The sequence below is a fragment of the Chiloscyllium plagiosum genome, unplaced genomic scaffold (assembly GCF_037043375.1).
Source record: "Chiloscyllium plagiosum isolate Xiang-an unplaced genomic scaffold, Cpla_swu_hap1 HiC_scaffold_27, whole genome shotgun sequence".
Lineage (NCBI taxonomy): Eukaryota > Metazoa > Chordata > Chondrichthyes > Orectolobiformes > Hemiscylliidae > Chiloscyllium > Chiloscyllium plagiosum.
Genome location: NW_028270165.1, coordinates 56,113,293 through 56,139,723, shown reverse-complemented (window position 1 = coordinate 56,139,723; position 26,431 = coordinate 56,113,293). Strand labels below are relative to the sequence as shown.

The window sequence follows — 26,431 nt, the reverse complement described above, 5'->3', positions numbered from 1 at the left end:
TGCACACAACCACAGCAATCTCGGTTTGTTCAATATATCCTATCAGTTGCATGACACGGTGATCTTTTGCTCTAAAATGTAATGTCTTTGATCCTGCTTCACAGCTACCCAATGAAGGAGCAGCACTCCAAAAGCTGGTGCTTTCAAATAAACCTGGTGTTGTGTGAGTTTTTAAATTTTATCCACCCTAGTCCAAAACTGGCACCTCCACATCTAGTGAACACAGTCCCAGCGCTGCCAGGAAACTTTACAATGCTGATGAAATGACGTAGTACCTGCACTCCTGAAAAATTTACAATTTCTAACGATACTAGCTACTCATTCACTGCTCGATCTGAAACACAACATTGGAAACTCAGTGCAGGAGGCTGAAAGAAATGAGCAGCTTTAAAACAAAAACCTCTTGGAGCTCAAAACTTTCATTGAGAGTCTGAGCCTAGCAGTAAGTTCAGGTAACCTTAATTGCAATCCAGCTTTGTTACAGCTTCAGATCCCCCCCAGCAAAAAAGCAGAGAAAAAGTAGCTACTTTTCAAACAGCTCAAGACCAAAGTGCATGCACATCCCCCCACAACCACACTTTCCTTAGTATTGGTCACACCGAGTTGTCCCTTTGTAGTTGGATCCTTGGTACAGCCTTAACCTGTGGAAGTATTGCCTCACTCAGTAATTTCAACCTGTATCCAAGTAAGTTGGATGGGCAGTGTCGAGTCAACCACACTACTGTGGGTCTGGAGTCACGTGTAGGCCAGCCTGGGTAAAGAATGCAGCTGGAACGACTGAGTGAATCCTTTTCCACAACGGCAGTTTCCTCCCCTAAAAAGGATGTGAGTGAATCAGATGGGGGTTTTCTCCACCCACCCACCCCCAACAAAAAATGGTTTCATCATTAGATTCTGAACTCCAGTTTCTGACCAAATTCCAATTCCGCCATCTGCCGCGGCTGAATTCGAACCCAGCAGCCCCGAAACTGGGTTGACAGTCCAGTCGATAATGGCACTCGGCCGTCGCCACTTCAGTGCGTCCACAGTTGGGAGGAGCAGGTGAACGGCCTCTCCCTGGTGTGGAGACACTGGTGGGTCAGCAGCTTAAATCGAGCAGGTGAACCCCGTCCTGCACTCGGGGCCCCGAAGGGCCTCTCCCCCTTGTGGAGCCGCTAGTGCCTCTGCAGGTGGCTCACCTGACTGAACCCTCCCCAAACTCTGAGCAGCTGAAAGGCCTCTCCCCCGTGTGGATCTGCCGGTGGGTCAGCAGGGTGGAGGCCTGGGTAAAGGCCTTCCTGCACTGGGGGCAGCTGAACGGCCTCTCTCCCGTGTGGATTCGCCGGTGCGTCAGTAGGTTGGAGGAATTGCGAAAGGCCTTCCCGCACTCTGTGCAGGGGAACGGCCTCTCCCCCAAGTGGATCCGCCGGTGCCTCAGCAGGGTGGAGGCCTGGGTAAAGGCCTTCCTGCACTGGGGGCAGCTGAACGGCCTCACCCCGTGTGGACCCGCTGGTGGGTCAGCAGGGCTGAGGAATCACGAAAAGCCTTCCCGCACACAGGGCAGCTGAAGGGCCTCTCCCCCGTGTGAATCCACCGGTGGGTCTGAAGGTTGGAGGAATTGCTGAAGGCCTTCCCGCACTCGGGGCAGCTGAAGGGCCTCTCCCCCGTGTGGACCCGCTGGTGGGTCAGTAGGTTGGAGGAATTACTGAAGGCCTTCCTGCACTCGGGGCAGCTGAAGGGCCTCATCCCGTGTGGACCCGCTGGTGGGTCAGCAGTGCGGAGGAATCACGAAAAGCCTTCCCGCACACGGGGCAGCTGAATGGCCTCTCCCCCGTGTGGACCCGCTGGTGGGTCAGTAGGTTGGAGGAATTACTGAAGGCCTTCCTGCACACGGGGCAGCTGAAGGGCCTCACCCCGTGTGGACCCGCTGGTGGGTCAGCAGGGCTGAGAAATCACGAAAAGCCTTCCCGCACACGGGGCAGCTGAAGGGCCTCTCCCCCGTGTGAATCCGCCGGTGGGTCTGAAGGTTGGAGGAATTGCTGAAGGCCTTCCCGCACTCGGGGCAGCTGAAGGGCCTCTCCCCCGTGTGGATCCGCCGGTGCCTCAGCAGGGTGGAGGAATTACTGAAGGCCTTCCTGCACTCGGGGCAGCTGAAGGGCCTCTCCCCTGTGTGGATCCCGGTGGGTCAGCAGTGCGGAGGAATCACGAAAAACCTTCCCGCAATCGGGGCAGCTGAAGGGCCTCTCTCCCTGTGTGGACTCGCTGGTGGGTCAGCAGGTTGGAGGAATCGCTGAAGCCTTTCCCGCAGACATAGCAGAAGAACGGCTTCTCCCCGGTGTGGCTGCGCCGATGAGTTTCCAGGACAGACGGGACATGGAAACCTTTCCCACAGTCGCCACACTTCCACGGTTTCTCTACGAGGCAGGATTCCTCGGGTTTCTCCATGGCCAACGCTTCAGCCACACACAAACACCGTGAATTTTATTTTTAGATTAGATTAGTTGCAGTGTGGAAACAGGCCCTTCGGCCCAACAAGTCCACACCGACCCACCGAAGCGCAACCCACCCATTCCCCTACATTTACCCCTTTACCTAACACTACGGGCAATTTAGCATGGCTAATTCACCTGACCTGCACATCTTTGGACTGTGGGAGGAAACCGGAGGACCCGGAGGAAACCCACGCAGACACGGGGAGAATGTGCAAACTCCACACGGTCAGCCGCCAGAGTCGGGAAATGAACCCTGGTCTCTGGCGCTGTGAGGCAGCAGTGCTAACCATTATGCCACCGTGCCGCCTCTCCCCCGTGTGGATCCGCCGGTGGGTCAGCAGGGCTGAGGAATCACGAAAAGCCTTCCCGCACACAGGGCAGCTGAAGGGCCTCTCCCCCGTGTGAATCCGCCCAGTTTCTTTTTCCAGGCCGTATAAATGCTTCAAGCTCCACACTCAGTGAACTGCAACAGTAGGGTCTCTCATCCAGTCCCACTGATGCTGAAAACGTACTCAAACCGGAACCAAAAAGCTTTGCTCCTTCTCACAGAATCATAGTTGGAAAATTGTTGTCGTCCCGATGGAGTCAGTGACTGTCAGACATTGATGTCAAAGTGAGGACTGCAGACATTGGAGAGCCCTTCATCTGTTGATTTTGAAACTTCTGTCTTCAGATCGTCCAATACTCTGTTAAAAAGAGATTACAAAAGTGATCATTGTCAGTGCAGGGTAGAAATTCAGAACAAGGAATTCTACTTTCTGTGGAATATTCTTTTCTTTTGTTATTCCACAAAATTGAAAGCACCATCCCACTCTCTCTCTTCCCGTCTGTTCTCACTCCACTCGAACTAACTCCCCTGAAGATGTTGATTCAGGATCTTACAGGGGCAGAAAAGAAAAAATGTCAAGGCAAATCCACCTGAAAGTGAATATCTTTCACAACACTGGGATACTGCTGAGAGCGAGAAGATCTGCCCCACAGGTCCCTATTAAATTATTCCCCTCTCAGCTCAAATATATGCCCTCTAGTTCTGGACTCCCATACCCAGGGGAAAAGACCTTGGATATTCCCCCAATCCATGCCCCTTATGAACATCCATCAGACAATAGACAATAGGTGCAGGAGTAGGCCATTCTGCCCTTTGAGCCAGCACCATCATGGCTGATCATCCGCAATCAGTATCCTGTTCCTGCCTTATCCCCATAACCTTGGATTCTACGATCCTTAAGAGCTCTATCCAATTCTTTCTTGAAAGTATCCAGAGACTTGGCCTCCACTGCCTTCTGGGGCAGAGCATTCCATACACTCCGTTCTAAGTGGCCTACCCTTTGTTGTTAAACTGTGTCCTCTGATTCAGGACTCGCCCATCAGCGGAAACATGCTTCCTGCCTTCAGAGTGTCCAATCCTTTAATAATCTTGTACATCTCAATCAGATCCCCTCTCAGCCTTCCAAACTCAAGCGTACGCAAGCCCAGTCGCTCCAATCTTTCAGCGTAAGATAGTCCCGCCATTCTGGGAATTGACCTTGTGAACCTATGCTGCATTCCCTCAATAGCCAGAATGTCTTTCCTCAAATTTGGAGACCAAAACTGCGCACAATATTCCAGGTGCAGTCTCACAAGGGCCCTACACAGCTGCAGAAGGACCTCTTTGCTTCTCTACTCAATTCCTCTTGTTATGAAGGCCAGCATGCTATTCGCTTACTTCACTGCCTGCTGTACCTGCATGCTTACTTTCATTGACTGATGTACAAGAACACCTAGATCTCCTTTACCTAACTTGACTCCATTTAGGTAGTAATCTGCCTTCCTGTTCTTGCCACCAAAGTGGATAACCACACATTTATCCACATTCAACAGCATCTGCCATGCATCTGTCCACCCACCTAGCCTATCCAGGTCACCCTGTATTCTCCTAACATCCTCCTCACATTTCACCCTGCCACCCAGCTTTGTGTCATCAGCAAATTTGCTAATATTACTTTTAATACCTTCATCTATATCATTAATGTACATTGTAAAAAGCTGCAGTCCCAGCACTGATCCCTGCGGCACACCACTGGTCACTGCCTGCTATTATTCTTACTTTCATTATCACTATTCTTTGTTTCCTGTCAGCCAACCAATTTTCAATCCATGTCAGTATTTTGCCCTTAATACCATATGCCCTAATTTTGCTCACTAACCTCCTATGTGGGACTTTGTCAAAGACTTTCTGAAAGTCCAGGTATACTACATGCACTGGATCTCCCTTGTCCGTCTTCAGAGTTACATCCTCAACAAATTCCAGAAGATTAGTCAAGCATGATTTCTCCTTCATAAATCCACACCAACTCTGACCTATCCTGTTACTGCTATCCAGATGTGTTGTAATTTCACCTTTATAATTGACTCCAGCATTTTTCCCACCACTGAGGTCAGACTAACTGGTCTATAATTCTGTTTTCTCTCTCCCTCCCTTCTTAAAAAGTGGGACAACATTAGCCACCCTCCAATCTGCAGGAACTGATCCTGAATTTATAGAATATTGGAAAATGATCACCAATGCATCCACGATTTTTCCCAATCTACCTGCATGTTGAAATCCCCCATAACAACTGTACTAATATCTTTGCGAAGGCTAATTTCAGCTCCTTATTCAACTTACACACTACATCCAGGCTACTGTTTGGGGGCCTGTAGATAACTCCCGTTGGGGTCTTTCTACCCTTAGAATTTCTCAGTTCTTGCCATACTGACTCTACATCCCCTGATTCTAGGTCCCCCCGTGCAAGGGACTGAATATCATTCCTTACCAACAGGGCTACTCCACCCCCTCTGTCAGTTAGTCTGTCCTTATGATAGCACGTATACCCTCGAATATTCATTTCCCAGGCTCTGTCCACTTGAAGCTACATCTCAGTTATCACCACATCATCGTAACTGCCAATTTCCAAATGAGCCTCAAGCTCATCCACTTTATTTCTAATGCTTCGTGCATTCATATTTAATATTTTTAATTTGTTACTCCCCTCACCCTTCCTATCAATCCCTATTTCACTTGACCTTACGGCATGATCCTTTTCTTTTGAGTTTTCTGCTCCATTGATTCCATTGTCTTTCTTGACTTCTCTTGTTCTAACTTTCTTCTTAAACTTCCAGTTTGTCCCCTCTACCGCCCCCCCCACCCCCACCCTACTATTTAATTTAAACGCAGCTGTGTTGCAGTGGCAAACCTACCTGCCAGAATGCTGGTCCCCTACCTATTAATGCGCAACCCGTCCCTCTTGTATAATTTATCCTTACCGCTAAAGATCAGCCTCTCATGCTCGAGGGAAAATATCTCTGGCCTATTCAGCCTCCCCCTGTAGCTCAAACCCTCCAACCCTGGCAACAGCCTTGTAAATCTTTTCCAACTCCTGTCAAAGTTTCACAACATCTTTCCTCTAGCAGAGAGACCAGGACTGAATGCAGTATTCCGAAAATGGTCTCACCAATGTCCTGTACAGCTGCAACATGACCTCCCAACCCCTATACTCAATGCTCTGACCAATAAAGGAAAGCATCCCAAATGCTTTCTTCACTATGTTCCTGAGACTCCGCTCTCAAGAAACTATGAATCTGCACTCCAAGGTCTCTTCGTTCTACAACTTAACATTTGTATAAGTACATGAATAGGAAAGGTTCGGAGGGATATGGCCCAATCTAGGTGGGACTAGCTTAGTTTCTGAATATAGTCAGCATGGACTAGTTGGACTGAACGGTCTGTTTCTGTGCTGTCTGACTAACTATTCTGTATTGGTCTTGAAACCATTTTCTTGCCTTTTCCCACAAACATCCACTTCTTCGTTGTTCCCAAATCAGATGAGTTCAGCCTTGAATATATTCAATGATCCTCTAACTGCAGGGAGACATCCCCACTTCTGAACTCAATTCCTCTTGCTAATATATCACTTGCCTTGCTGACTGCTTGCTGCACCTGTCTGACAACTGGCAGTGACTGGTGTAGGAGGACGCTGAGGCCCCTTTGCACATCCACACATCATTCCTGATGAAGGGCTGGTGCCTGAAACATCAACTCTCCTGCTCCTCGGATGCTGTCTGACCTGCTGTGCTTTTCCAGCACCACACTTTTCGACTCTGATCTCCAGCATCGGAAATTCACCTCCTTTCTGCTTTTTTTTCCACAACAAAGGCTGTAACTTTACATTGTGGCACTCCATTTGCCATGTGTTTGCCAACTGTGGTCTTCTCCACATCGTGGAGACTGAACATAAACTTGGAGAATGGTTCGCCGAGCATCGCAGCTGGGTCCGCAGAAGCCGACTGAACCTCCCAGTCACCACCCATTTTAATTCCCCTTCCCAATATGACCATCTTTGGCCTCTTCCATTGCCACAACAAAGCAAACTGCAAATTGGAGGAATAACACCTCATCTTGTGCCTGGGCAGCCTGCAGCCCTGAGGATCAACATTGAGTTCTCCAATTTCAAATCACCTCCCTTAACCACTCTGGAAAAAGGTGGTGAGAAAAGAGAGTACCGTGCTCAGAGATGTTGGACAGGGGAAGGGCATTGCAGTCTGGGGTGAAGCTCAATCTTCATTCAGAGAGAGAGAGGAGAGCAATAGCAGCTTCAGAAGCTCATGGTCCAACTTCTGCATTTAGACAATGGGGGGGCTCTGATAGGCAGGAGGACAATTCGAACTCTGGACTCCTCCCGTGGGTTAAACTTGTATGTCTGATGATCTTGCTCTATGGGTTATTGACTGTGTACATTATGCAACTCACGGTGGTGCTCGTTCGGTCGCCCTCTTTCTCCTGACAGCTTGGTGGCATCCCCGCCTCCAACAACGAGCTCAAAGGGTTAGCGGCCAGTGTCTTATTTGTCAGGAACATAACCCTGGAAAAGGCTTGCCTTGCACTCCGGGTAGAACTCCCTTGCCGGAGGGTCCCTTTGAGACACTTCAACTGGACTTCATTGAGTTGCAGAAATGTCAGTGCTATAAATATGTTTAGCTTATTGTTGATGTTTTTTCTAAGTGGATTGAAGCCTTTCATTCCCCTAACACTGCTGCTGAGACTGTGAAGATTTTGCTTAAGGAAATTATTCCCTGCTTCGGTATACCTGCGTGCATTAGCTTGGACAATGGATCGCACTTTGTTGGTAATAGTAATGAAGAACTCTTGATGAAGTACAGATTTGAGACGGCCCAAGGAATTCCTTATGAACTCAACTTGCAAGCCTCTCTTGGTTCATCCCGGAGACCGTACCTTTGGTAGTCTGGAATTTTACAAAAACTCTTGCAGACAGTTTTAGTTTAATTTTAATCATCCCTTTCCTTTACTAATAGCATCACTGTTACAACATAACCCTGATACCTATAAGCCAGGCTAACTGGATTCTAATAACCCAGAGAGTAGGACATTGTTCTTCCTTCAAGAGCCCTGGCAGGCTACTCTGTTGTACTATCAAAAACAGACTACCTTTATAGCTGAAAACGTGTTGCTGGAAAAGTGCAGCAGGTCAGGCAGCATCCAAGGAGCAGGAGAATCGACGTTTCGGGCATGAGCTCCTGCTCCTTGGATGCTGCCTGACCTCCTGCGCTTTTCCAGCAACACATTTTCAGCTCTGATTTCCAGTCCTTACTTTCTCCTAGAAGACTACCTTTATACACAAGTTTACAAAGGCTATACTGTCACAAACACAAAAAGTTAACAAAAGCACTGCATGTTCTGAACTAGACAGATAATAGTGAAGGACAAGAATTCAAGGGAGAAGTCAATTTGTAGCGAGTTTCATTTTGAGGTCAGAATCAAACATTGTTATTAATTTCACAAAGGAACAGCCATGAATGTTATCACTCGGTGTCCTGTTTATACAGATTTACTGATGTTCAGGCAAACGTTCTTCATTATCTTACACTCCCTGCCTATTTTCTATTGTGCAGCAAATGTGTTGTATAATTCAAAATTAAACATTTTAGTCAAAATGCTTAAGGACAATGAGCCCTCCTACAGTACTGTATGAGCCCTCCTGCCACCTGTTTGCTGATGTCTTTTAACTCTACTGCAGGATCGTATGAGAATTGCTTCAATGGAACCAGCTATGGGTGTGTATGTTCCACATAACATCTCCTGCCCATTTGAGACTTGTCTCACCCACTCCTCTAAGACAAAGGGGCCATATACCTCCTGCCCGTATAGACAAACAGCTTGCGTTCCACTGGCTGGGATACAGCAGGCCTTATGCGGCATAAGTAACCATACCCATCTCCATGTACGGAATCCTTCCCTTGCGCAACATAACTTCCCAACTCATCTACTCAATTAAAGGATGGAGAAAGTTTTCAAAACCCACAAAAGACACTGGAGAAAGAATGGAGGAACTTTTGTGGGTCAGCTTGGACATCAGGGCGGGGGGATGGGAATGAGGGAAGGAAGCTGAATGTGCTGGAGCCAAGGTGGAGGAAGAACAGAGGATGCATAACCGGCTTGAAGCTGCAATGAGGAATATTGCATGTGCTGTACTTGTACCTGTTGCAGTTACTGGTGGGAATCGGGTGCATTTTAAACATAAAAACAGAAAAAATGTCCACCCCCTTTCCAATCTCTATCCTTCAATCCCTCTTCACTGGGGTAATTAAGAAACCTACCTGAGTTTGCGGAAACTGCTCCCTCCCTGAATTCACTCCAGTTGCAACAAAAGAAGAGACTTCTCCGCCTCTCGTCTCTCCGGCCCTCCCAGGATGAGGAGTTGCCCAGAGGGAGGGAGTGTCACTCAAACTGACAGGGCCACTTCTGTCTTGTGACGCCATTAAAGGGGCGGGGCGAGGTGGACAGCAGGCCACCTCACTGCACCTGTGCGGCCCGGCGGCAGAAGGGGAGGAGAATCCCTTCCCTTCAGGGAATTCCCACAGTGTGGAAGCAGGCTACTCTGACCCACGAGTCCACACTGACCTTCCCAAGGGTAACCCACCCACACCCATTCCCCCATCGCTCTACATTTAACCCTGAGTAAGACACCTAACCTGCACACCCCTGGATATTATGCGGAATTTAGCATAACCAATACACCCTAACCTACACATACCTGGGCACTATGGGTAATTTAGCATGACCAATCCACCCTAACCTGCACATCCCTGGGCACTATGGGTAATTTAGCATAACCAATACACCCTAACCTACACATACCTGGGCACTATGGGTAATTTAGCATGACCAATCCACCCTAACCTGCACATCCCTGGGCTCTATGGGTAATTTAGCATAACCAATACACCCTAACCTACACATACCTGGGCACTATGGGTAATTTAGCATGACCAATCCACCCTAACCTGCACATCCCTGGGCACTATGGGTAATTTAGCATGACCAATCCACCCTAACCTGCACATCCCTGGGCACTATGGGTAATTTAGCATGACCAATCCACCCTAACCTGCACATCCCTGGGCACTATGGGTAATTTAGCAATCAATCCACCCTAACCTACGCATACCTGGGCACTATGGGTAACTTAGCATGATTAATTCACCCTAACCTGCACATCCCTGGGCATTATGGGTAATTTAGCATGACCAACTATGAGTGATTTGGCATGACCAATCCACCCTAACTTGCACATCCCTGGGCACTATGGGTAATTTAGCAGGGTCAACCCACTCTAATCTGGACAAAGTTAAATATCACACAACACCACGTTTTGTCCAACAGGTTTCTTTGGAACCAGCAGCTTTCGGAGTGCTGCTCCTCCATCAGGTGGTTGTGGAGAATAATATCACAAACACAGAATTTATAGCAAAACATTTCAGTGTCCTGCCACTGAAATGATATATTGAACAAACCTGGATTGTTAAATTTTACATCTTTTCAAATGGGTTGCAGGTATCATTACTGTGTAAATCCCACATCTTCTGTCTGTCACCTTCTCAAGATAACTCAAGGTTTTATAGCAAAATGTGACATCTCAGCTCAGACAATGCATTGAAGGTGTGAGGTCAGAGTCTTCTGTGTCCCAATCTTGAGTCAGTCTGATTCTATTTCCAAAACAAAATTCACAAAATATTACATGTATTGACTGCCTGCAGATTGTGCATTTTTTGAGCAAAATAGAATGTATCTGCAAGTTTAATTCTGCAGATACACATTCACTGCCATGGACTTCTATGTGTGCGTATGCGCATGAGCGAGGCAGATAGAGTGAAAAAGAGAGAGAGAGAGAAAGGGGGAGAGAGAGTGGTGCAGGCAGACAGAGTGTGTTTGCTAACAACCTCCTTGCCTGGTCAGCCTTTTTCCCTGTCTACAACTTGCTTTTATAGAATCACCTCGCGTACATTGTTATGAATATTGTCTAATAAGAGTAGATGTATTTAGTCGATGAATCAAAACCATCCTAATGGCTGAAACAGCTGACACTCTAATGTTGGACAAGTGGGAAATATTTGCATCAGTTCACCAAAACTCTTCAGAGTTTACATTCATGGGTACGCCAAGCCTCAGCATTAGGACCGGGACATATTGGCGCTGAGATGGAAAGGCCTGTTCCTAGTCCTGCTGGGTTACCCGGTCAGAAGTCAAGGTCAAGGGGAGGCCGCATGGACACACACAACACAATGCAAACGAGCGCCACCTCCTGGAGGCACACCAGAAGACCCCGTCAGAGACATCTTCAGCCTTCATTCGTGAATGGCTCAGCCTGATCATTCTGCCTTTCACTGCACTCTTCCTTATCTTTCTTTCACGAACTATGTTTGATTGTGCCTGATAACCTCTAGTAAACAGAAATTACAGTTTAATACTTTTCTTTATGCACAGAAGGTCAACCACTCCAGCTGCTGGCTATGTGCCCATATCCCCATCCATCCCGAACTCGTACTCGAGCACTTATGTAATTTGAGCAACTTGAAGCTTTCTTTCCCCCTGCCTTTGGAACTGGTCGATTGGAAATCAAAGTCACCCGCGTACAATCCTGTGCTCGGCTCAGTTCACTGTTGTGGCCCTCCTCTCCAGTGATCTCCCAGTTGCCGAGATTTCCCCTTCCTGATGAAATTCCTGATGATGATTCCCAATCCCTGGAGCCTTCTGCCCCTGTCCTTACTGAACCCGAGGACTAACAGTTCGCTCTCCAAACACTACCTCCTGACAATCCCCCTGCTCTGGGTATAATCCCCCTTTTGCTGACACCCCCAATCTCCTCTTTTTAATAAAAAAGGAGGGATTGTGGGAGAATTTGATCAAAATTGACACAAAACTGTGTGGAAGCCATTTTATCACAAAACAATGTTTGGAGGAAAATGTAGCCTGTTAACAGAATGCTGTCTGAGCCCTGGCTGAGGAATTCTGTTTTGATAGCCTGACCTTGCAGCTGCAGGCTGTCTCTGCTCCTCAGGCCATTAGACTGTGCTGCTTCATAGAATGATGGATTGGTTCTCTCTGTCCCTTATTAGTAATTCGAGCCTAGCTGAACATGCAGTATAAGAAAACATTCAGTTTTGCAGGCATTAGGAAGTGTAGGTCTGGACAATGTATGTGAACCTTACAACTGCCCCTCAGTTGCATAATTAATGGAGAGAGGGGCTTGTGTTTTACATAAAACTTGTAACATTCTGTATTTTATTGGAATACGTCGGACTTTGTTTTGAACTAAGAGGTATTCCCCATGGCAATGAATAAAGCTAGTCAATTGCTCAAGATCTCCTCTCCTGACTACTTTGCTTTAAACGTTTTGTCACACGAGTTACTTTGCCCCAACAATACTAATAATTGCATCTAGGGAGAGAGGATTCCTCACGTAGGGCACTCTCAGGATCCTGGGAGACCCCTATTTCTGGTTTACTTTCTAATGAACAAACATTAAGCATTTATTTATTTCTGATTTTGTTTCATTTTTCTTGTTTGATTCCCTGCGCTGACTACACTCTGTGTCTGGATGGGTGACAGGCTGAGATTGTGGGTTTGCTTTCGATTGACTGAATGTTTTCTTGTTCTGGAAGCTGTAAAAGAGGTGTGAAAGCTTCAGCAGAAGTCCAGAAAGCTGAGAACAGACCGACATCTTATTCCGTGGGAACTGGGAGATCAGAGGATAGAGAAATCAGGACCTGAAACCCAAGCTGACACCAGACTACCTGTGCTCAGTGCTTTGGTGAGCAGTGCCAACCCTCTGCCTTTACCTTGCTTCCCATCTGACTCCCCCCTCAATATTCAGGATCCAATCCTTGCCATCCTGAAGCCATGTCTCTGTACGGAGTCTCAGACCATAATTATTCACTTCCAATGTGTGCAGTTAATTCATTCACTTTTGTTACAATGCAGCACACATTCACACTCACCATGTATCATTTCAATTTTTGTGACATTAGTATTCAGTCTTGATTGCTGATACATTTCCTCTCCTTGTCCCTTTCTATTGTTCTCTGATGATCGTTTTCCACATCACTGCATTGCTCACCGGCCATGATTTGGATTGGCCATGCTAAATTGGCCACAGTGCCCTGGGATATGCAGGTTAGGTGGGTTAGCCATGGGAAATGCAGGGTTATAGTTTCATAGGAATAGAAGCAGGAATAGGCCATTTGGCCCTTCCAGCCTGCTCCGCCATTCATTAAGATCATGGCTGATCTATCCATTGTCTGAGCTCCTCCTCCCTGCATTGTCCCAACTATCCTTAATTCCCTTGCAGCTGTACTGCTACCTGATAAACAAATTCTTTCCTTCCATGGGAATATCCTTCTCTTTGCAAGGACCTATTGCACACTTATCAGCTACTAACCACATCATCCAGACACTACGTCGCTGGGCAAATTGACTTAGTTGCTCAATATCCTGTGGGTAGTACATCAGCCATGAAAGAGATGAAATCAAGAGTCCCTCATGACTTCTTAACCGTCCTTTTTCATGTGTTCATGACGTACACGCCAGGAGCCAATCTTTAATCGATTTTCAATTGATACACTGAGTGAAACACTACAGGTGTTTAACTCGGAACTCTATTTCCAATTCAGTGTCAGTATATCGCTCTTTGTCCATCCTCAAATAAGGACCAAATCAAAGCCCGACGTCTGTTCTACCTGAACGTTGATTTTTTTTTAGTTTGCAGATTCCAACCTTTTATTAAAAGTTATTCATGGTACATGAGCATTGCTGGCTGGCCAGCATTTAGTTCCGCTTGAAAAGGTAATGGTGACCTGCCTTCTTCAACTGCTGTGGTCCACACGCTGTACGGTGACCCATAATGTCCTTACGGAGGGTATTCCAGGGTTTAGACCCAGCAATACTGAAGGAACAGCAATATATTTCCAAGTCAAGATGGTGAGTGGCTTGGAGGGGTATTTGCAAGAAGTTGTGTTCCCAAGTATCTTTTTCCTGATCCATCTGGACGGAAGTGTTTGTTGGTTTGGAAGGTATTTTCTAAGGATCTTTGGTGAATTTCCGTGTTGTGTCTTGTAGATCATATGCACTCCTGCTTCTCAACAGTCGGGCAGAGGGAGTGGATGTATGTGGAGATGGTGCCAATCAAGCAGGCGACTTTGTCCTGGATGGTATCAAGCTTTTTGAATGTTGTTGAAGCCGCACCCATCCAAACTGGTGGGAGAGTAGTCCATTACACAGTTGACTTGTGCCTTGTCGAAGATGGGCAGGATTTGGGGAGGTTCTTGCCACAATATTCCTGACCTGTTGCCTGCTCTTGTTGCCATTGTGTCTGTTGTTAGTCTAGTTGAGTTTCTGGTCAATGGTAAACCCCAAGGATGTTGATAGCGGGGTGTTTAGTGACAGTAACACTGTTGAATATCACGGGGCAGTGGTCAGATTGTCTCTTTTGGGGATGAGTCATTGTTTGGCATTGGCGTGGCATAAATGTTACTTGCCACTCATCAGCCCATTGGATATTGTTAAGATCTTGTTGCATTTCAAACTGAACTGCTTCAGTTTGTGAGGAATTGTGAACATTGTGCAATTATTGGTGAATATCACCACCTCTGACCTTATGATGGAAGAAGGTCATTGATGAAGATGGTTGAGCCTAAGACACTACCCTATGAATTCCTGCAGAGACGGTTCTGAAACTGAGATGACTGACCTCCAACAACCACAGCCATCTCTCTATGTGCCAGGTATACCTTAACAATTAAGATACACAACAATTATTTTAAAACAAATTGAAGGAATACATACGAGACACCCCTCTTCTGGGAGACGCCAGTGCAAGTTTTTCTGTTCCAGAAACAATCTGATAAATGTTGACTGTCATCAACTTTTTTGATCTTGGCCAGCCACAGCTCCCCTGTCCATTCCCCCCATCACCCACAGATCCCACTGTCTGTTCTCCCCCGCCATCCACAGCGCCCCTTGTCCATTCTCTTTCCATTCCCAGCTTGTTGTCCATTCTCCCTCTATACTTCAAACAGCCTGTCCATTCTATCTCACGCAACCCTCTGCAACCCTGTCATTTCATTCCTCACCCTCTGCCTTCTGACCAGTCCTTCTACACACCCTCTGCCCCATCTATTCTCTCACCACACCCTCTGTCCCATTTCTATTCTTCCAGGCCTCCACCATCTCCTCTCTATCCATTCTCTCTCTCTCCCTCCCCCCACCATCTGCCACCCCCGCCCATTCTCTCTCTCCTGTTGTGGGGAAAAACACCAGGCTCGGATTCAGAATTGATTTTCAATGACAGAGTTTATTGCACAAGGAAATACCGGGGCTCCGGGGAGAGAAAGACACCAACAGCACAGTGTCAGCTGCTAGACTTCTCTCGACCTGGAGAACACGTCAAGAAACTTTTATACATCTTGTGATACAATCGGTCAGGGATGGGATTATTGTCTTTGTAACATGATTTGTTTATGGTAATCATTATAGAATCGTTGATAGTTTTGGTACAGTTTTTGTCAGTTCAGGCACAGCCTTTGTTAATTTCCGCACAGTCGTTGTCAGTTTCAGTGCAGACATTGTCCATTTCAATGTCTGCATGGAAATCCATTGTTGTAGTAATGGGCGCTAATTGCTCTTCCTGAGAAGGGGGATTCCTGCAGCCCTGGCTATTAGCATTTGGTATTGAGTCTGTATCAAGCTGTATCTATAATGGGTGTTGGGTGGAGCCAGACACTTCGGCGGGCAGTGTTCATTACTCGTGTGTATTCTCTCCCCCACCCGCCTTAAACTAATCAATTGGGTTGTGAGTCCAATGTGCTGGCATTCTGGTGGCCCCAGGCAGTGTCTGTATCAGCTCTGCTGTTTCTCTCCATATTGTGATCCAGCGGCCATCTTGTGTGTCAGTGTGCCTAGTATCACCCTGCTCAGTGGTCATCTTGTGTATCTGTGTGCCTAGTATCACCGTGCCCTGTGCCATCTCCCACTTCTCCGTCACGCCCACTCTCTCTCCCCCGCCCAATCTCTCTGTCAACCCCACTTATTCTCTCTCGGTTTCCACCCCCCCACAGTTTCTCTCTATCCCCTCCATTCTCTCCCTCTCTGTCCCCCATCCATTCTGTCTCTTTTCTCCCCAGCCCCCACCACACCCGTCCTTTCTCATGCCTCGAACCAGGTTTGACTGCTGTATCAAGCCCTTCAAAGGACACACACCGAGAAAATGGATAGTGATGACTCTACCTGGGAGTCGGGAAGGGTGAGAAATGGAGAAAGTGCGGATTGCAGATGCTGGAGATCAGAGCTGAAAATGTGTTGCTGGAAAAGCGCAGAAGGTCAGGCAGCATTCAAGGAACAGGAGAATCGACGTTTCGGGCATAAGCCCTTCTTCAGGAATTCTCCTGTTCCTTGGATGCTGATCTCAAAATTGAGAATACCTAAAATGATATCTTCAGAAACATCGTTAAATTCAGAAAGCACATTCAAGTTTTTCAAAGAGCTGCTGAAATCTTTCTGAAACTTTCACTGAAATAAGCACAGTCAGGCCACAGCTCAGGAGAGGCTGGGAGGTGTGAATGGGCGAAAGTGAGGACTGCAGGTGCTGGAGATTAGAGTGGTGCTGGAAAAGCACAGCAGGTCAGGCAGCATTTAAGGCTTTTGTCTGAAACGTCGATTTTCCTGCTCCCTTGGATGCTGCCTGACCTGCTGTACATTTCCAGCACCACTCTGATCTTGACTGTAAGGGGTGAATGGCCTAATGAAGTTGTTCCAACTATCTAGAAATAGCGTCACAGAGCACAGAAACATGCCCTTCGGTCTATGCCGACCAGATATCCTGAATTAATCTAGTCACCCATTTGCCAGTATTTGGCCCCTTATCCCTCCGAATCTGTCCTATTCATATCCCCATGCAGATGCATTTTAAATATTATCATACGTACTAGCCTCCACCAATTTCTTTGGCTGACACGCACCACCGTCTGTGCAAAAAGGTTACCCCTCAGAAATCTTTCCCCTCTCACCCTAAACCCATGCCCTCCAGTTCTGGACTCGCCCCCCAAAGTGGTGAAAAGACATACAAAAGTTGAGCATCCAGACAGAATGCAAAAGCAATGAAGTGTCGAACCACAGCGAAAAAACAAATTGTGCCTCTACCCCTTATTTACCCATTGGCATTTGGACTCTTAAAATCTGACAGGAACACCAGCATCCCCAGTGAGCATACTGCGCATGTTATCCGGTGTCAGCAACGCAGTGCGCATGCCCACCGGTATCAGCAAAATTCTGGGCATGCTCATCGCGTTCCGCAAAAAAAGGCTCGCGACCTTCCTTTGATGGCCCAGTAGGGAATCCTGGAGGACCGGAAGGAGACTGGTACTCCTGCCAATCAGAGCCACCCCATTGTCTGAATGCGGAAGTTGGACCATGAGTTTCTGAAGCTGCTACTACTGCTCCTGTCTTTCTGAATCAACATTGAGCTTCACCCAGGCTGCAAATTCCTTCCTCTGTCTAAGATCTGTGAGTACGGCACTCTCTTTTCTCGCCCCCTTTTCCGTTTCGTTTTCATTCTGGGATTCAATTGTTGATTTGCAGCAACTGAAAGGAAAGAGAGTGAACCCAGGGAGGGGACAGACTCTGGAAACGTGGTCGAGGTCTGTGTCTCAATTGGCAAAATAGACAGGCAGGAGGCTGGAAGGACACAGCAAACCAGGAAGCATCAGGAAGTGGAGAAGTTGATGTTTCGGGTGTAACTCTTCTTCAGGACTGGGGATGGGTGCTGGGGCAGTGGGCTAAAGTGGGGATAAGTGAAAACAGGGAGAGGGTACGGCCTGATGAGTCAATGGGTGGAAGAAATCAGGTTAGTGAAAGGAAAAAGTGGAAATGAGGGGCACGGGGCTGAGAAGGGAGTCGGGGGATGGAAAGGGAGGTTATTTGAAATTGGAGAACTTGATGTTGAGTCCTACAGGCTGTAGGCTGCCCGGGCGGAAGATGGGGTGTTGTTTCCCCAATTTACGGTTTGGTTCGTTGTGGCAATAGAGGAAGCCTAAGATGTTCTTGTCAGAAAGGGAGTGGGAAGGGGAATTAAAATGAGTGGTGACTGGGAGGTCTGGTCAGCCTCTGCGGACCCAGCTGTGATGCTAGCCAAACTGTTCCCCAAGTTACACTCGGTCTTCCCGATGTAGAGAAGACCACAATTTACAAACACGTGATAAATGCAGTATCTCAATGTGAAGTTATAGCCATTGCTGTGGAAAAAAAAGCAGAAAGGAGATGTATTGTTTAAATGGTGATATATTGGGATGTGGAGCAAGTGAGAACTGCAGATGCTGGAGATTAGAGTCAAGGTGTGGGGCTGGAAAAAGGTAGTAGGTCAGGCAGCATCCGAGGATCAGGAAAGTTACATTTCGTTCCGAGCACTTCATCAGGAATGATGTGTGGATGTGCAAAGGGGCCTCAGCATCCTTCTACACCAGTCACTGCCAGTTGTCAGACAGGTGCAGGTGAAGAGCTTTTCCCTGAAATGTCGATTTTTTTCCTGTTCCTCAGATGCTGCCTGACCGGCTGTGCTTTTTCAGCATCACTCTAATCTCGACTCTGATTTCCAGCATCTACAGTCCTCACTTTTGCCTGGACAGGTGCAGCAAGCAATCAGCAAGGCAAAGGGGTATATTAACAAGAGGAATTGAGTTCAGAAGTGGGGATGTCTTCCTGTGTTAGGGGGTCATTGAACATTATTCAAGGCTGAGTTCATCTGATTTTTGAACACCAAAGAAATGGATGTTTCTAGGGGAAGGCAAGTAAATGATTTAACACCAGTATAGAACAGTTACAGAGTCAGACACCAACAGAACCAGACCCTTTAGTCAAACTAGTCTAAGGCGGACTATATTCACAAACTAAACTAATTCCACCTACCTGTGATTGGCACATATTCCTCCGAACCTTTCCTATTCATATACTTATCCAAATGTCTTTTAAATGTTGTTACTCAACCTGCATCCACATTCATTCCACATACAAACCACTCTGTGTAAAAAGAAAAGTGCCCCCCCCGCCTTTTTAAAATCCTTTCTCCTCGCACCTTCAAGTTTGCTGCCTAATCTTGAAACCCCCACCTTAGGGAAAGGATACCAGCGGTCACTTCATCTCTGCCCCTCGTGATTTTATAAACCTCTGCTGGGTCACCTCTAAACCTCCTGTGATCCAGTGAACAAGTCCCAACCTATTCATCTCGATGGTTGTGAATCTGCCGATAATCTGTTGAATGTTGGTGCAGGCTTGAAAGACCAAACAGCCTACTCCTGCTTCCAATGCACTGTGTGTGTGTCCAGGACAGCAAGAGAACATAAGGCATCGGAGCAGAAATTGGACCATTCAAGGTTTGCTCTGCCATTCAATCATGGCTGATAGGTTCCTCAGCCACATTCTCCCACTTCATCTCTGTAACCTTCCATCACCTTGAGACTCAAGAACGTCTCCATCTCAATCTTGAATATCCTCGGTGACCTGGCCTGCACAGCCTTCTGTGGCAGTGAATTCCATAGATTCACCGCTCTCTGGCTGAAGAAGTTTCTCCTTATCTCCATGCTGAAAGGTCTTCCCTTTACTCTAAGGCTGTGCCCACTGGTTCTAATCCCTCCAACCAATGGAAACAGCTTTCCAAATTCCACTCTGTCCAGGCTGTTCAGTATTCCTTGTTTCAATTAGGTCCCCACCCCCTCTCCACCCTGAGTGTGGGTCTGTTAATCAGCATGAAGCAGACCCTTCAGGATGAGGTCCAGCAGGGATTAGGTTCAGCAAACTGAGAATGGAGAGAGGGTGTGTGGGGTGGAGATTTTCAACTTCAAAGGAATAAGAGAGGAAACAGAGTTCACTATGAATGAGAATCGATCAGGTGAGCTGATGGGCCAAGAAGTGGCAGTTTAGTTTAAGAGGTGTGTAGTTTGCATTTTGGTCAAGCAATCCAGGCAGGACTGACACCGTTAAGGGGAGTGTTGCAGAACAAAGAGACCTTGGAGTGCAGGTTCATAGTTCCTTGAAAGTGGAGTCACCGGTAGACAGGATAGTGAAGGAGGCATTTGGTATGCTTTCCTTTATTGGTCAGAGCAGAGAGTACAGGAATTGGGAGGTCATGTTGCAGCTGTGTAAGTCCACATTTGGAAGACTGCATTCATTTCTGGTCTCCCTGTTATAGAAAAGATGTTGTGAAACTTTGAAAGGGGTTCGGAAAGATTTTTAAGGCTCCTGTCAGAGTTGGAGGGTTCGAGCTACAGGGAGAGACTCAAATGGCTGGGGATATTTTCCCTGGAGCACTGGAGGCTGAAGGGTGACCTTATAGACGTTTGTAAGGGGCATGGATAGGGTGAATACCCAAGTTACTTTTGCCAAAGTAGAAAGGTCCAAAACTAGCAAGTATATGTTTGAGGTGAGGGAGAATTTTAAAAGGCATTTGGATGGGTACATGAAAAGGAAGGGTTTTGAGGGATATGAGCCACATGCAGGCAAATTGGATTAGGTTGATTTAGGATATCTGTTTGGCCGGACACGTTGGACCAAATGGGCTGTTTCCGTGCTGTATGACTCTAATCTTTGGTGAAAGCAGAAGTGTGATTGTGAAGGCTGGAGTTTCAGAGCAGCTTTCAAAGATGTTTTGCCCTTAATGGGAACAGAAGAAGTTACAATGAAATCTTGCATTTGTGAGACAGCAACTGAATGAGTTGCATCCAGGATTTTGGTGGAAAGTGGGAATTCATTGCACTGTGGGGATGAAGCTCTACCTATTGAGTAATTTCTGCTGGTGAATGAAACCAGGCCTCAAGATTAGGAGGAGTAAATTTAGGACAGAGATGAGGAGGAACTGCTTTTCCTGGAGAGTAGTGAATCTTTGGAGTTCTCTGCCCAAAGAAGCAGTGGAGGCAGCTTCATTAAGTATATTCAAGACACAGTTGGATTGGTTTTTGCAATGGTAGGGGAATTAAGGGTAGTTGGGATAATGCAGGGAGGAGGAGCTGAGACAATGGATAGATCAGCCATGATCTTAATGAATGGCGGAGCGGCTGGATGGGCCAAATGGCCTATTCCTGCTTCTATTACTCCGAAACTATAACCCTGCATTTCCCATGGCTAACCCACCTAACATGCACATCCCTGGACATTATGGCCAATCCAAATCAAGGCCAGTGACTAATGTAGTGATGTGGAAAATGAACATCAGAGAACAATTGAAAGGGACAAGAAGAGTAAATGTACCAGCAATCAAAACGAGATTCGAAAGATCACAAAAATTGAAACTAAAACTGGTGTGTCTGAATGTGTGTTGCATTGTAACAAAAGTGAATGAATTGACTACACACATTGAAGTGAATAATTGCAATCTGACACTCCTACAGAGACATGGCTTCAGGATGACAAGGATTGGATCCTGAATATTGAGGGTATCCTCAAATGGGAAGTTAGGTAAAGGTGGAGGGTTGGCACTGCTAATCAAAGCACTGATCACAGGGTAGTCTGGTGTCGGCTCAGATTTCGGGTCCTGATTTCTCTGTCCTCTGTTGATCTCCCTGTTCCCTTCTACACCTTCTGGAACAATAAAACATTCAGTCAATCAAGCCCCAACCCACAATCTCCCAGCCTGTCAACCATCCAGGCACAGTGTAGTCACAGCAGGGAATCACACAAGAAAAATGAAACCAAATTTGAAATAAATAGGTGCTTGTGTTTAATGTTTGTTCATTAGCAAGTAAACCAGAAATAGGGTTCTCCCAGGATTCTTATACTGCCCTATTTGAGGAATTCTCTTCCCCCTTATATCTAACTATTAGTACCCAACAATACTTACACCAACAGAAGTAAGGCATCTGTTCTCAATTAGGTAGAGACATACTGGATGGAAATAGACATTTTCTCTCTCTCATGACCGCACCGCACTACACTTTACTTGCAGAGCTGGGCTAAAATGTCACTTTTTGTTATAAAACTTTAAGTTCTCTTGAGAAGGTGCCTTACAGGTAGTTCTGGGATTTACATGTTAATGATGCCTGCAACCCAATCGAAAAGATCAAAGACTGAACAATCCAGGTTTATTCAACATGTCATTTCAATGACAGGGACACTGTCATGTTTTTCCATAAATTCTATGTCTTATGACCTTATTCTCGACAACCACCTAATGAAGGAGCAGTGCTCCAAATGCTAGTGCTTCCAAACAAACCTGTTGGCCTCCAACCTGGTGTTGTGTGATTTTTAACTTTATCCATTTTAGGGGGGATTTGCAATACAAAATTATCCATAGTGTATAGGGATGTGCAGGTTAGGATGGAATGGCAGTTCTAAATTACCCATAGTGCCCAGGGATGTGCAGGTTAGGTGCATTAGTCAGGAGCGTTAGTATTGTTGGAAACAAGTTTAATAAAATTTAGACGAGACCACCAAAACTGGAAACAAGACAATTTATTCTACGATCTTGCAAGAAAGGGCATCAAATGCAGAAGCAAATGAGCAAATTAGAACTTAGGTTAATGTACAGTTATACCCTTTGAGCTGAGTGAGGGCATCTCTCCAGACTCCTAATTACCCAATCTCTCTTACTGTGCCAGACCACTGCCCAGCTGCGCTCCACCCTTATTACTTCCCCCTTCCCCAGGTTGGCAACCTTCCTTTCTGTAAATGCCGACACATACATTTATTTTGTCAAGATCTGGTTTAACATTTTGTATCAATTCTGCTGGTACATTCCACCCTCGGACATTTCATTAACTTGTATCGTTTTGTATAGCTCAAACATTTCGGTTATCTCAGCTTTTTGCTGAAAGCATAACTTTACAAAAAGAACTTTTTGTTATAGTAATTACACACCAAAGTTAGCATTTAATTAACCACAATTATACACTGAAAAGTCCCTAAATACCTGCAGGGTTAATAGTTCTCTTGCTGTACCCCTTTTCTGTATGCTTTTTCTATATCTGCAAAAACATACTTTACCCATTTCTAACAATTCCCCCATTTCTTTTCTTAACCATTTGTTAATGTTATGTTCTGCCCTCTTTTCACCCTATGGTGTCGAGGTTCACAATCTAGTCGTTTCTGACCTTCTATGTTTGTACCATTATTGGTTGTTGTCCTCCCAAAGACATTACCAGCTTAGTCATTATCCATTTTAACACTCTGTTTCTGTAATTGTTTTGCTCGAGCACATTCATTTTTAAGAACATCAACAGATTCCATAGCACCTTTTGCAGTTAATTAAATCCCCAATTTGGTGGCAATATCTCATCATGAACGCAAAACTGATTCTTCATGCCTCTCATCACAAAACTGTTGCCATAATCCAATTAACTTTTGTTTTCGTTCCCATTCCCTTGGGCTTAAACTTTAAGGATGACCTTGCTGTCCCCGTATTGACTAGGAAAACTACATCCTCTTTGTAAGGTCCCACCTTTAAATTTATCAAGGGTTCCTGGTGGGTCCCCGGGGGCAGGAACTCCTGACACCCCTATTTTTCATCAAGGTTCATAAACGACACTGCCTTTACTTCCTTTTTTGGATCTGGACACTCTCTCATAAAGTGACCTGTCTTTCCACAGTAATAACATCCCGCCTGTGGGGATTTCCACTTTGATCCTTGATCCTTGTTCCTGTCTACCAGCCCCCTTAACATCTCCTCCCCGATCCTTTCTCCTCACTTTATTTTCAACATGCTGCCCGCCACCATTCCGGTTTCCTTATCCTTTTAGTTTTGTCCTTTTCTTTATTACCTCATTAACCGTGGCTTATCATTATTTTTGTCTTCTGTTTCTGCTTCTCATGTTACATTGCCAGATTAATTACTGAGCTGATTTAACCAACTGAACAGCTTTAGGGCCACCTCATAGCCATTCCTCATCACCCAATGTTTTGTTTAGATCTTGATTCTTTTCAAGAAATATTGCAATTTTTCTTGCTCCCTGTAATCTCAAATACAGTTTATCAATTGATGCTTGCTTTTCTTTAAAGCCTGTTCCTAACTATACATTTTGGAATCTTACTTGTAAATATATATTTATATATTATAAATTCACTTAGTCAGTGTTTAATATTCAAAATGCAAAATGCACACAGTTCCCAACTCTGAAATCCACCACAATCACCCGGTTCCAGTCCCCTGATTCAAATCCAAAACTAGTCCTCCCAAGTAGTCCTGACCAGTCATTGCTCAATTACAATGCTATAGGTCGTGAAATAACCAGAGCTGCCTTAGAAGGATTTGTCTATTCAAGTTAAAACTTCAACTGTCCTCCATAAATCGCTTTTATGTAAGGATAAAAGAGGTTAGTTAGAAACTGATAGTAAAGCAGTTATGACCTGTAAAATGAACAGTTTATTTCATAATCTTGCAAAATCCTTAACCTTAAAAGAAATCATGTTAAAATTTCCATAATGGAAATCAGATTCAAAACAATTCCGGATCTCAAGCTCCAGGGAACATTCAATCACCAACAAACAAATGTGCATTCACACTGAATCACAAAGGGATAAACTTTCTACTGGCTGTACAGCTCTTTTCACACTCTCTCACACTCTCTCACACTCTCTCACACTCTCTCACACTCTCTCACACTCTCTCACACTCTCTCACACTCTCTCACACAGACACTTTTTGAGTTTCCCGCAACGACTCCTCTAGCTTTTGAATATTTTTTCTGGACGTCTGGCCATAAGTTAGTTACGAAGTGCACCCTCAGAAGCCCTTCAGCTACTAGCCCTTCTGACACGAAGCATAATCTGATTCCTCTTGACTTTAAGGCTGTTTTTCATTGACATTTTATCATTTTTTTTATCCTTTCCTCGCGTCCAGGATTGTACTTCCAATCTCTTAACATTTTTCCTAAAGGACTGTCCATTGGAATGTGGTCCTCGGACGTCCCTCTCATGTCCCCTTCGACACTTAAACAACTATTCTTGTTTCCCATTTTAATACTCGGCCGTTTCTTTATGTAATTTAGTTAACCTTACTGAGGTCCGGTGTCACCTTCTTCCACACCCACTTCAGGGTCCTAACCTTCGCGTGGGGGATTTCCCCTCTTAACAACCGGTCTAAGGCTGGGTGATCGAATCAGGTAGACACCTTAGTCATCAGATTAATCTAGCCAATTAAACACTTTATTTTGAAAGTTGCCAATTTCCCATACTTCTCGTACGTCCCGTACTTCTCGTACATCCCCGACCACCAAGGCAATACTTAAAGATCCCTTTTCTTACCTTGGTCTGTGCACAAGAGTTACCTGGTCGAATCCGCGCGCCCTTATCCCGCGGCAATACCTGGCAACCACTACCGTTGACTATCCCGGTCGCTTACCGACCGAACTTCCCGCCGCGTGTTTGTGCACCCTGTCCCGCAGCAATTCCCCGGATATATCCACCTGGCAACAGTGACAACTGCTACCTACCCTGGTTGATTGGGTTCGCCTAACCCGGTCGCCCAGAACCCCGGTTCCCTGGATACCCAGATATATCTGACTGGCAACAACTGCCGCTGCCGGCCACCCGGATATATCCACCTGGCAACAGTACCAACAGCCATCCACCCTGGCTGACCAGGTTCGCCTATTCTAGTCACCAGCACTCCGGTTCCCCGGATATATCCACCTGGCAACAGTGACAACTGCTACCTACCCTGGTTGATTGGGTTCGCCTAACCCGGTCGCCCAGAACCCCGGTTCCCTGGATACCCAGATATATCTGACTGGCAACAACTGCCGCTGCCGGCCACCCGGATATATCCACCTGGCAACAGTACCAACAGCCATCCACCCTGGCTGACCAGGTTCGCCTATTCTAGTCACCAGCACTCCGGTTCCCCGGATATATCCAACTGGCAGCAACTACTGCTGCCTACCCCGGTCGCCCGGATAAATCTTTTAAGACCTTTCTTACCCAGGTCTTGTGCACAGAAGAGTCACCCGACCGAACCTGCCGTGTCTGCCCATCTTGTTTTCAGGGTCTCTCAGTCCGGATCACGCTCTCCCAAAGCCGCCGCAGCAACAAGGGGAAACCAGAGATCCCGAAATCAGCGAGGTGCATCTTTTCCGTTTCTCCAAGAATGCCGAGCGACCGGAGCTTGGGATCCCAGAACGAGCCCCCAAATCTGTTAGAAACAAAATTCAATAAAATTTAGACGAGACCACCAAAACTGGAAACAAGACAATTTATTGCGAACTTGCAACTAAGGGCTTCAATTGCAGAAGCAAATGAGCAAATTAGAACTCAGGTTAGTGTACAGTTATACCCTTTGAGCTGAGTGAGGGCATCTCTCCAGACTCCTAATTACCCAATCTCTCTTACTGTACCAGACCACTGCCCAGCTGCACTCCACCCTTATTACTTCCCCCGTCCCCAGGTTGGCAACCTTCCTTTCTGTAAATGCCGACACATACATTTATTTTGTCAAGATCTGGTTTAACATTTTGTATCAATTCTGCTGGTACATTCCATCCTCGGACATTTCATTGACTTGTATCGTTTTGTATACCTTAAGCATTTTGATTATCTCAGCTTTTTGCTGAAAGCATAATTTTTAAAAAATAACTTTTTGTGATAATAAATACACAGCAAAGTTAGTGTTTAATTA

At 46.1% G+C, this 26,431-nt stretch overlaps 2 protein-coding genes and 1 pseudogene across 3 annotated transcripts in view; 1 reads left to right on the top strand and 2 right to left on the bottom strand.

Moving 5' to 3' along the window:
* LOC148144194 (uncharacterized) overlaps positions 1 to 26,431 on the bottom strand; it is a 264,591-nt gene that overhangs the window by 194,882 nt on the left and 43,278 nt on the right. The window lies entirely within an intron of this gene.
* The window catches only part of LOC148144196 (uncharacterized), a 190,486-nt gene that overhangs the window by 144,610 nt on the left and 19,445 nt on the right, over positions 1 to 26,431 (top strand). The gene's annotated exons all lie outside the window — the stretch shown is intronic.
* Positions 1,175 to 25,021, bottom strand: LOC148144197 (uncharacterized; annotated as a pseudogene).